The following is a 9,113-nucleotide window of genomic DNA, read 5'->3' on the forward strand; positions in this document are numbered from 1 at the left end:
CTCCAAATAGAGACCCCGCCGCGGACCACACTCAAAAGCGAGGAACTTCATCTGACTGTCGGTTATACCGAGGGACCGGAGGATTGGCAGACTCACCGCGCCAAACAGCCCACCCCAGCAAAACGTGACCGTGGACCACGAACACCACTACGAACAACCCCCCGGCCCTCGGCTTTCGGCTAATCCCTTCTTCGCGCGGCCTCCCTCTTAAAGGGGGTCTGTAAATCGTAGTAACGCCTCTTAAGGTCATGTGATGCGCTTAAGGTAGTGGAACCCTAGCGTGCTGCGGTTATCTGGGCGACCAATGATATGAATGATATTTCCTTGTTTGACCACCAGGTCAGGCTTCCTCAGCCCTGCCAGGGCGTACTCTGAGGTGGGGCTCAACAAGTACTTTATCAATGTCATTTCGTGCAGGATAGCAGGGAGGTCAGTGCGACCAACCACGAAATCGTGGCGCGCGATCCTAGCTCCGTAGAGCCGGCGGGGCAGACCAGCAAAACATTACCCAAGCGTCTCCGGACTAGCGCACCCCTTATCACACATCACATTTCCCGAGGAGCCGTGCCCTCGTCGAGCCGCTCCACGTGAGCACCTCAACACCTGGAGGGCAAGGCGTCCACGCGGAGCTTCACAGCGTCCACTTACATATTGCCTGGATAGCGCCGTAGTCCCGACGGACAAACGCCAGGAGTGCAACCTTAGGTTCAAGTTCCGCTTCTCTGGAGACCATCCCCATCGACTGACTCGTGAAGTCGGCGAAGTCCAGTAGGCGCTAGCCTCCTTCTTGCATCCGGATCAAAGTTCCATGGTAGTTCACACTACCAGGGAACATCTCACGGTGCTGGGTGAAGAACCGAGTCCCTTCATCACCACGGCCTCGACCACTGGGATCCTTCCGATACAGCTCGAGTCTGCCGAAGCCGGTTCCCACGAGTAAGCGGAACTGCCATCCTTAGGGCACAACCAAACCAAGACCTCCAACTGACACCGGCGCGTACAAAAACCCAAGGGTTTACGTCGCCAGGAATGTCGTAAGCCAGGTCCGCACTGTCCTCCTTATGATCCGATCCCAAAGCACGTTTCGGTTCAGGGTAAACCTTCCCCAAAACGAGACTGTGGAGGCAGACCAGGAAGAAGATGGACTCTCAAAATAATACATTTTTTTTTGCCTGTGGCTTGAGGGGGGCCCTTGATAAGTATTCAAGGGGCTCGTCGAAGGATAGCTTTGCTGTTGGTAATATACACCTCTAAGCCCCGGCTGGAACCCCCATATACTTATATGTGGCCCCCGATATCCATAGCTTTAATGGCCGTCACCACGCCGACAAAGATGTTATGGTCGGTTGTACGACGGACGGTTCTCTTCCTCTTTTCCCATCAACAAGTTGTCACCGGGGAGGCGCACTTGGACGGGTTGAGGGACAGTCCCGGGCCGCCAGCAAGGCTCCTTCGAAGACCCCTCTGGAGCTGGGTAAATTTAAGCCCTAAGAAAAAAAACCATACTAATCTCTCTCTCTCTATATAAAAACAGCTGGTGTCTGCGCGACGATATATAAAGTGGAGGTCGTCAGCGAAGGCGAGGATGGAGAATGCGTTGATACTCCTCCGATAGTACGCGGCCCGAGTTCTGGGTCCGAGCGTCGGAGAAGGCACCTCCATCCATCAACTCGCGTTAAAACACACCGTGTTGAGAGAGGGTCTCCCTTGCTTAACAAACACCAGCCCCCGAACGTGAACCTCGGTGCCTACAATAGATCCAGCTTCATCATCGGCAAGTGAAGACTGGATATATTTGGTGCAAAAAGATCCAGGAACTCTGCCCAACCGCTTCAACGGGCCCTTACTACTAACAAACCGTCTCGCGGAACACCGTGTCGAAGGCCTTGCGTACGTCCAAGAAAGGCCATTGATAAAGGGCGTGCCTTTCCCTCGCTTCGCTAATGAGCCCCAGATACCAGACCAGAACATTCTGTCAGGCAAGCCCATCCACCGGACGGCCGAAAGGCCACCTGACGCTTCGCTGATTGGCAGAGAGCTCATTCTCGAAGCGAGGATCTTGTGGCATAGTTCGCGACATCACCAAGGAGGCCACGGCGATGGGCCGAAAGTCTCCCGGGTTGGTCGAGCCTTGCACTTTAGGGCACATATTCAGCGTCACTCCGCGCCGATCTTGAGGTGGCGCGGCATATTGGTCCCGGCCGCGAGCCAGAGGATTATATAGGGCCGACAGGAGATTTGTGGGGGTCGACACGGGATAAGGAATCCTTCTTTAACCCCGTCAAGATTCCTTGGTCTTCCTGAAGGTGGCGGAGACCAATGTCAGCTGTAATTGGGGGAAATAATTCCGGGTATCTTTGGGCCAGACTGGCGTCACCTTGCCTAGCATCAGGTTTGCTGGCCTGCTCAAAGATGGGGACCCCAGAACGCAAGGGAGTCCTGAACTGGGTCGGGCCGCTGTTTTCCCACTCTCCGGAGAGAATAAATCAAGTCAGCCTGTCTCCTGTCAGCCTTATATAACCGCTTGCATCCGACGGGACTCCTGTTTTTATGGCACTTCTTCGTAGATCGGGTTTTCTGCTGTCCTTTCCTGGGCCGGGGTCGGGATGAAGATCTTATTTTTCCCGTCCGGGCGACCGCGACGGTGCAGTGCCCCCCAAAGAATGCTCGCGGCTGTGCCGCGTGCTCCTCAAGAAACCCAGTGGCTTCTTCCCCTCTCTCTAAGAGCTAACCAAGGCAGTCCCCAGAGTCCATCAACTGGGAGCTACGAATCCTCCTATCTCCTTAGAACAGGCTGGGCCCCTACGCTGAGGCTCAGAAGCTCTGCCAGAAGGTCGGAATTTGCTAAATAACCCCCTTCTCCTGTTTCCTCTTCCCCAGCTGTTCCAGAAGAGGTCGGGGAGGGGTGGGGAGCGAGGATGGCGTGGCCGGACGAGGTCGGGTTCAGCGTTGACCAGCACGCTGAACTTCCGCCTTATATTCCGGCTTCCTTCCTCAGGCCCTTGATCGCTTCAAGGGTCCTTGAGGGGACGACTCCCCACCAACCTTTGGTTGATGGTTTCCTCACCGTCCCCCTCACGCAGGAGTATTGAGGCCAATCCTCCCGCGCTAGAAGGTAGGACTCCTTCCAGCGTCCCACTCACCTTGCCCTTGACCTTGTTGGTGGCCAGCGGCCAAGGGCAGCCCCTTTTTTCCCCGAACGAGACCGGGTGGGCCCGTTTTTCCGGTGCAACCCCCAGTCCCGATTTTAGTCCCAAAGAGGCGGCCGACAACTCCGGGCAGGAGTGTTGGTCCACCTCTTTGTGCAGTCTCCATGCCCGATCTTCTGGGCGATTAAAAAGTTTAAAAATAAAGAGGTTCTCGATGGGAGGGTCCTCCGCTTGGGGGTCGAAAGTGGTGGGCTCGCGATAGAGCAGTCGCCAATATCACGGTAAAGGTATTGAGTTTCACAATCGACTGCCACCAGCGAAATAGCAACAGAATGTCCCGCGCGGGAATACCAAAAAATGCGGTCCTACTAGTGCTACTCGTTCTTCGGCCGGAACCCAAGCTTTCCGGGTTGAACCGTAACGCTCTGTTCCGAGCCCACTGGACTAGGAGCGCTGACCGTGCAATGTCTGTCAACCTCAAACACTAACTCCCGCTCAGTGTTGTTTGCCTACTTGGGGGCTATTTGGCTGGGCCAGACCAAACAATACCTTCGCAAGCGTTTCCTCCCGGACGCGCCAATAGGAAGGCCACACTGATAACTTATGAACCGAGGGTCTTTAGGACGTCCCATAGTTACTCCCGCCGTTTACCCCCCCAGCGCTTGGTTGAATTTCCTTCACTTTGAACATTCAGAGCACTGGGTAGAAATCACATTGCGTCAACACCGGCTACGGGCCCCCACCCACCACCACACACACCCCTTCCCGCCATCGCAATGTCTTTGTTTTAATTAGACAGTCCGGAATACCCTAGTCCGTGCCAGTTCTGAGTCGGGTCCGCTGAGCGCCAGCCGAAGCGTTACGGGGCGAGGAAGGCCCCGCCCGCGTTAGCCTGCGAGTTCCACGGAAGGGACGCCAAATCCTCCGGTCCAGGGCTCCGGCCGGACCCCGACCCGCGCCGCCCGCGACCGTCCGTGAGAACGGCGGGCGGGGCGGCAAGGGAGGCCATCGCCCTCAGTCCAGACGGCGAGCCCCGTGCCCGCTTTCCCCACAGGCCCGACTGACCCGACCCTCAGAGCCAATCCTTTTCCCGAAGTTACGGATCTAACTTGCCGACTTCCCTTACCTACATTATTCTATCGACTAGAGGCTATTCACCTTGGATACCTGCTGCGGATATGGGTACGGGCTCCCCCGAAAATTTGACCCCTTTCCCCGCTGCTTCAGGGACCGGCAAAAGATCGCGGTACTCAGGACGCCGCAAAACCTGCGACGCTCTACGGGTTTGATAAGGCCCTCTCGCCTTGCAAGTAGCTTCCAGGGCCATGACCTCTTAAGCAGAAAAGAAAACTCTTCCCTGGACCGCGGCCGGCAGCAGCAGGTTTCCTCCTGTCGCCAGGAGTACCTATAGGCAGGGGTAACACCCTCTCCGGGTGGAGGTTCCGGAATAAGAACCGGATTCCCTTTCGCCCACAACCTTCCGGCCGCATAGACCGCGTGCGAGTGAGTGCGCTTGGTCACACTCGCCTCCTCCCCTGCTTGCTTGCTGCTGGCTGGGGAGGAAGAGGCGTGGCCGGGGGTGGCTGGGTGGCTGGGGGGCTGGCTGGGTGGGTAGGTACCGGGGCCGTTGCTGGCCGGCTGTCTGGCTGTCTGTCTGGCTGTCTGTCCTGGCACGGTGAGGATGGACTTACGCTGGCTCAAAGGGGGCGTAAAAACGCCCCCCTCCCCCCTCCCCCCTCCGCCTAACGCAACACCGACGCAGACGCCGACGCCGACCGACAGACCGACGACCCTTTCCCCCCGCCCGAAAACCAACCAACCAACCCACCCCACTCCCCGGCCGGAGCCAACTCGTTGTTCGGCACGGCGGGACTGTGGATGGCGGATTTCTCCTTGGGCTTAGGATCAACTGCACCATGTTCAAGTGACGTTCACATGGAACCCTTCTCGACTTCAGCCCTCAAGAATCTCGCTCGAGTAATTGCTACTACCACCAAGATCTGCACCAGCGGCAGCTCCAGACCGGCTCGCGCCGGACTCCTTCTACGCTCACCGATGCGACCCTCCTACTCGTCGGGGCTTCGAGACCCTGGTCGGCCGGTACTGCCCCGACGGTCGAGTATCGGGAGGACGCTTGAGCGCCATCCATTTTCAGGGCTAGTTGCTTCGGCAGGTGAGTTGTTACACACTCCTTAGCGGATTCCGACTTCCATGGCCACCGTCCTGCTGTCTATAGCAACCAACACCTTTCATGGGATCTGATGAGCGTCCATTTAGGCCCCTTAACTCGACGTTTGGTTCATCCCACAGCGCCAGTTCTGCTTACCAAAAATGGCCCACTAGGTACTCCACATTCACTGTCGAGGCTTCAGTCAAGCAAGCCTGACCTCTCACCCATTTAAAGTTTGAGAATAGGTTTAGGACGTTTCGTCCCCAAGACCTCTTACCATTCGCTTTACCGGATGAAACTCTGTAGCGAGCACCAGCTATCCTGAGGGAAACTTCGGAGGGAACCAGCTACTAGATGGTTCGATTAGTCTTTCGCCCCTATACCCAGCTCCGACGATCGATTTGCACGTCAGAATCGCTACGGACCTCCACCAGAGTTTCCTCTGGCTTCGTCCTGGCCAGGCATAGTTCACCATCTTTCGGGTCCCAACATGTCTGCTCTTAGTACTCACCACCCACGATGGGGTGTGCAAGTCCCGAGCTTGCGCCGGCCGCGAGGCGGATCGGCCCTCGGGCCCCCTCGGAGGAGGCCCTTCACTTTCATTTCGCCTTTGGGTTTAGTGCGCCCAATGACTCGCACACATGTTAAACTCCTTGGTCCGTGTTTCAAGACGGGTCGGGTGGGTCGCCGACCTACACGCCGCTGAAAAGCGCCGCTGCCCCGGCAAAGGAGGCGCCCGCCGACCCGAGAGTCGGTAGGCGGGCACTTGCGGTTACGACCGTCGCGGGGTCGGCCAGGTCACCGAGTGGGGGGGGGGGGGGGTCGGTGTGGTCTGAAAAGGCCCCTCCGGAACGCGACATTCCTCAGACGCAGCCGGCGAGGCGCGCGAGGTTCCGCGCTGGGCTCCTCCCCGTTCAGTCGCCCCTACTGGGGGAATCCCTATTGGTTTCTTTTCCTCCGCTTATTAATATGCTTAAATTTGGCGGGTGTTCTCACCCGCATCGAGGTCGGCATTGTTGGCTTGAGAGTTCGGTCGGGAGTCGGGTCGGGAGGAGCTGGTTGTTACAGAGCAGGTCGGGTCGAGCGAGCGAGCGAGCGAGCGGTCGGTCGGTCGTCTCTCCCCTCCCACGTTTATCCGTCTGTTCACCCATCTCCCTCCCTCCCTTCCTCCATCTCTCGAGAGTAGTACTGGCTGGCTGACGGCAGCAGCGAGGGCGCTCGTTTTCAGGCCCGGCGGCGGTGACACCTTCCTCTCGTTTGCGTTTACGACGCAGGTTGGTCAAGTCCTTGAACCCGTCCTGGTCCGTCTAGAGGGGTCAGTTAGTTAGCCGCCCTCCGGACGAGCAGAGCCCTGCACTCTGCCATGCCATCCTCTCATCTTGAGGCCACGCACCGCCCGACTGTTTGCTAGCTACTGCGGGGAACCGGACGTTTGACGGCGAACGTCCGGCCCGCTCCTTCGCCAGTCAGTCAGCGGCGGGCGAGAGCCCAGGACACACGCCCAGGGCCCCGGCTTCCGATAGATATTAGTCTATCTGTCTGCCGGGACCAGCGGGGGCGCCTCGCTCGACGGGAGAAACGCCGATGGCTGGCTGGCTGGCCGGCCATCGATGGCGCTCGCTCCCGGACCCGGCTGGCCCCCTTTGGGAGAGTTCCTTCCCCCCGCTCAATCAAGGCGGGGGTCGTGATGGTTGTGGGAACCTACCCTCGATCGGGTTGGACCACGGCACTCTTGGCCGCGGCCGCCATGTGCGTTCGATAGGTCGATGCTCATTGTATCCTGCAATTCACACGCCGACGCGCATTTTGCTGCGTTCTTCATCGACCCACGAGCCAAGTGATCCACCGTTAAGAGTTGTGTCTCCGGTTAACTGGAGGGCACCTAGGTTCCATGGCCCCGCCCCGTTGAGCCTCCCGGAACCCGCAATCTGCTTGGGGTTTAGATTAAGAAAAGAGTGAGGAGAGCCCTCGGAACGGCGGAGGAGGAAGCCTGCTACCCGCTGCTGCTGCTGCTGCGGCTGCGGCTGCCTCCTACGACGCCTTTTGGAGCGAACGGCTTCGGCCGGCCAGCCTGGAAAAGAAAGAAAACCAGGTCGGCCGGTCCTTCCGGCACGGCGGCGGGCAAGCGGCGTGTCCAGCTACCTGCCTGCCTGCCTAACCACCTACCCACCTACTTACCTACCTACCTACCTACCGGGGAGGAGCAGGTCCACAACCATCCCCCCATGGGTGACTGGCATGCCCGGGCCAGGCCAGGCCAGGCCAGGCCAGTCCACGGGCAGCACCCTTCGAGTGCGTTTTCCTCTGCTCTCTCCGAGCAGTTCGGTAATGATCCTTCCGCAGGTTCACCTACGGAAACCTTGTTACGACTTTTACTTCCTCTAAATGATCAAGTTTGGACATCTTTCCGGCAGCCCGGGGTGACCCGTGAGCCACCAGGCGCGCCAGTCCGAATGGCTCACTAAATCATTCAATCGGTAGTAGCGACGGGCGGTGTGAACAAAGGGTAGGGACGTAATCAACGCAAGCTGATGACTTGCGCTTACTGGGAATTCCTCGTTCATGGGGAACAATTTCAAGCCCCAATCCCTATCACGAAGGGGTTTCAACGGGTTACCCGCTCCTCTCGGAGAGGGAGGACGCGCTGATCCCTTCAGTGTAGCGCGCGTGCGGACATGAACATCTTAGTGCATCACAGAACTGTTATTGCTGAATCTCGTGAGGCTAGACGCCGCTTTTCCCTCTAAGAAGGTGCGACGGACATATATGGTATGAGATCCGTCGACTAGTTAGCAGGCTAGAGTCTCGTTCGTTACCGGAATTAACCAGACAAATCGCTCCATCAACTAAGAACGGCCATGCACCACCACCCACCGAATCAAGAAAGAGCTCTCAATCTGTCAATCCTTCCGGTGTCCGGGCCTGGTGAGGTTCCCCGTGTTGAGTCAAATTAAGCCGCAGGCTCCACTCCTGGTGGTGCCCTTCCGTCAATTCCTTTAAGTTTCAGCTTTGCAACCATACTTCCCCCGGAACTCAAAGACTTTGGTTTCCCGGAAGCTGCCCGCCGAGTCCTGGGAATAACGCCGGCGGATCGCTAGTAAGCATAGTATATGGTTAGAACTAGGGCGGTATCTGATCGCCTTCGAACCTCTAACTATCGTTCTTGATAAATCAAAACATTCTTCGGCAAATGCTTTCGCAGTAGTTCGTCTTGCGACGATCCAAGAATTTCACCTCTAACGTCGCAATACGAATGCCCCCGTCTGTCCCTATTAATCATTACCTCGAGTTCCGAAAACCAACAAAATAGAACCGAGGTCCTATTCCATTATTCCATGCACGAATATTCAGGCGGCTGGGCCTGCTTTGAGCACTCTAATTTTTTCAAAGTAAACGTGCCGGCCATTCGGGACACTCGATGAAGAGCACCCCGCGCGAGCCGGCGGGCTGTTCGGAAGCCGACAGTAGACGCCGGGCGGCGAACAGTCGGTCCGGAACCGAGATCCAACTACGAGCTTTTTAACCGCAACAACTTTAATATATGCTATTGGAGTTGGAATTACCGCAGCTACTGGCACCAGACTTGCCCTCCAATAGATACTCGTTAAGTTAGGTTAATTTTACATATTTTAGGTTAGATTTGGTTTGGTTAGGTTTAGTTAGGTCAGGTTAGGTTATTTCGAGTTGGGTTAGGTTAGATAAATCCTAGTTTAGGTTGGATTAGTTTAAAATAAACTGAGGTTAGGCTGGGTTAGGTAAGGTTAGGTTAGGCTGGGTTAGGTTAAGTAAGTTCA

General features: G+C 57.0%; 1 non-coding gene across 1 annotated transcript; it reads right to left on the reverse strand.

Annotated features, from left to right (window-relative positions):
* Window positions 1–7,020: 7,020 nt before the first annotated feature.
* On the reverse strand, window positions 7,021–7,176 carry LOC143023104 (5.8S ribosomal RNA). The gene has a single exon (XR_012966156.1). It is a non-coding gene; the product is annotated as a 5.8S ribosomal RNA (ribosomal RNA).
* Between the last annotated feature and the right edge of the window lie 1,937 nt (window positions 7,177–9,113).

The sequence above is a fragment of the Oratosquilla oratoria genome, unplaced genomic scaffold, assembly GCF_046742065.1.
Source record: "Oratosquilla oratoria isolate Oo_2021 unplaced genomic scaffold, ASM4674206v1 SCAFFOLD345, whole genome shotgun sequence".
NCBI lineage: Eukaryota > Metazoa > Arthropoda > Malacostraca > Stomatopoda > Squillidae > Oratosquilla > Oratosquilla oratoria.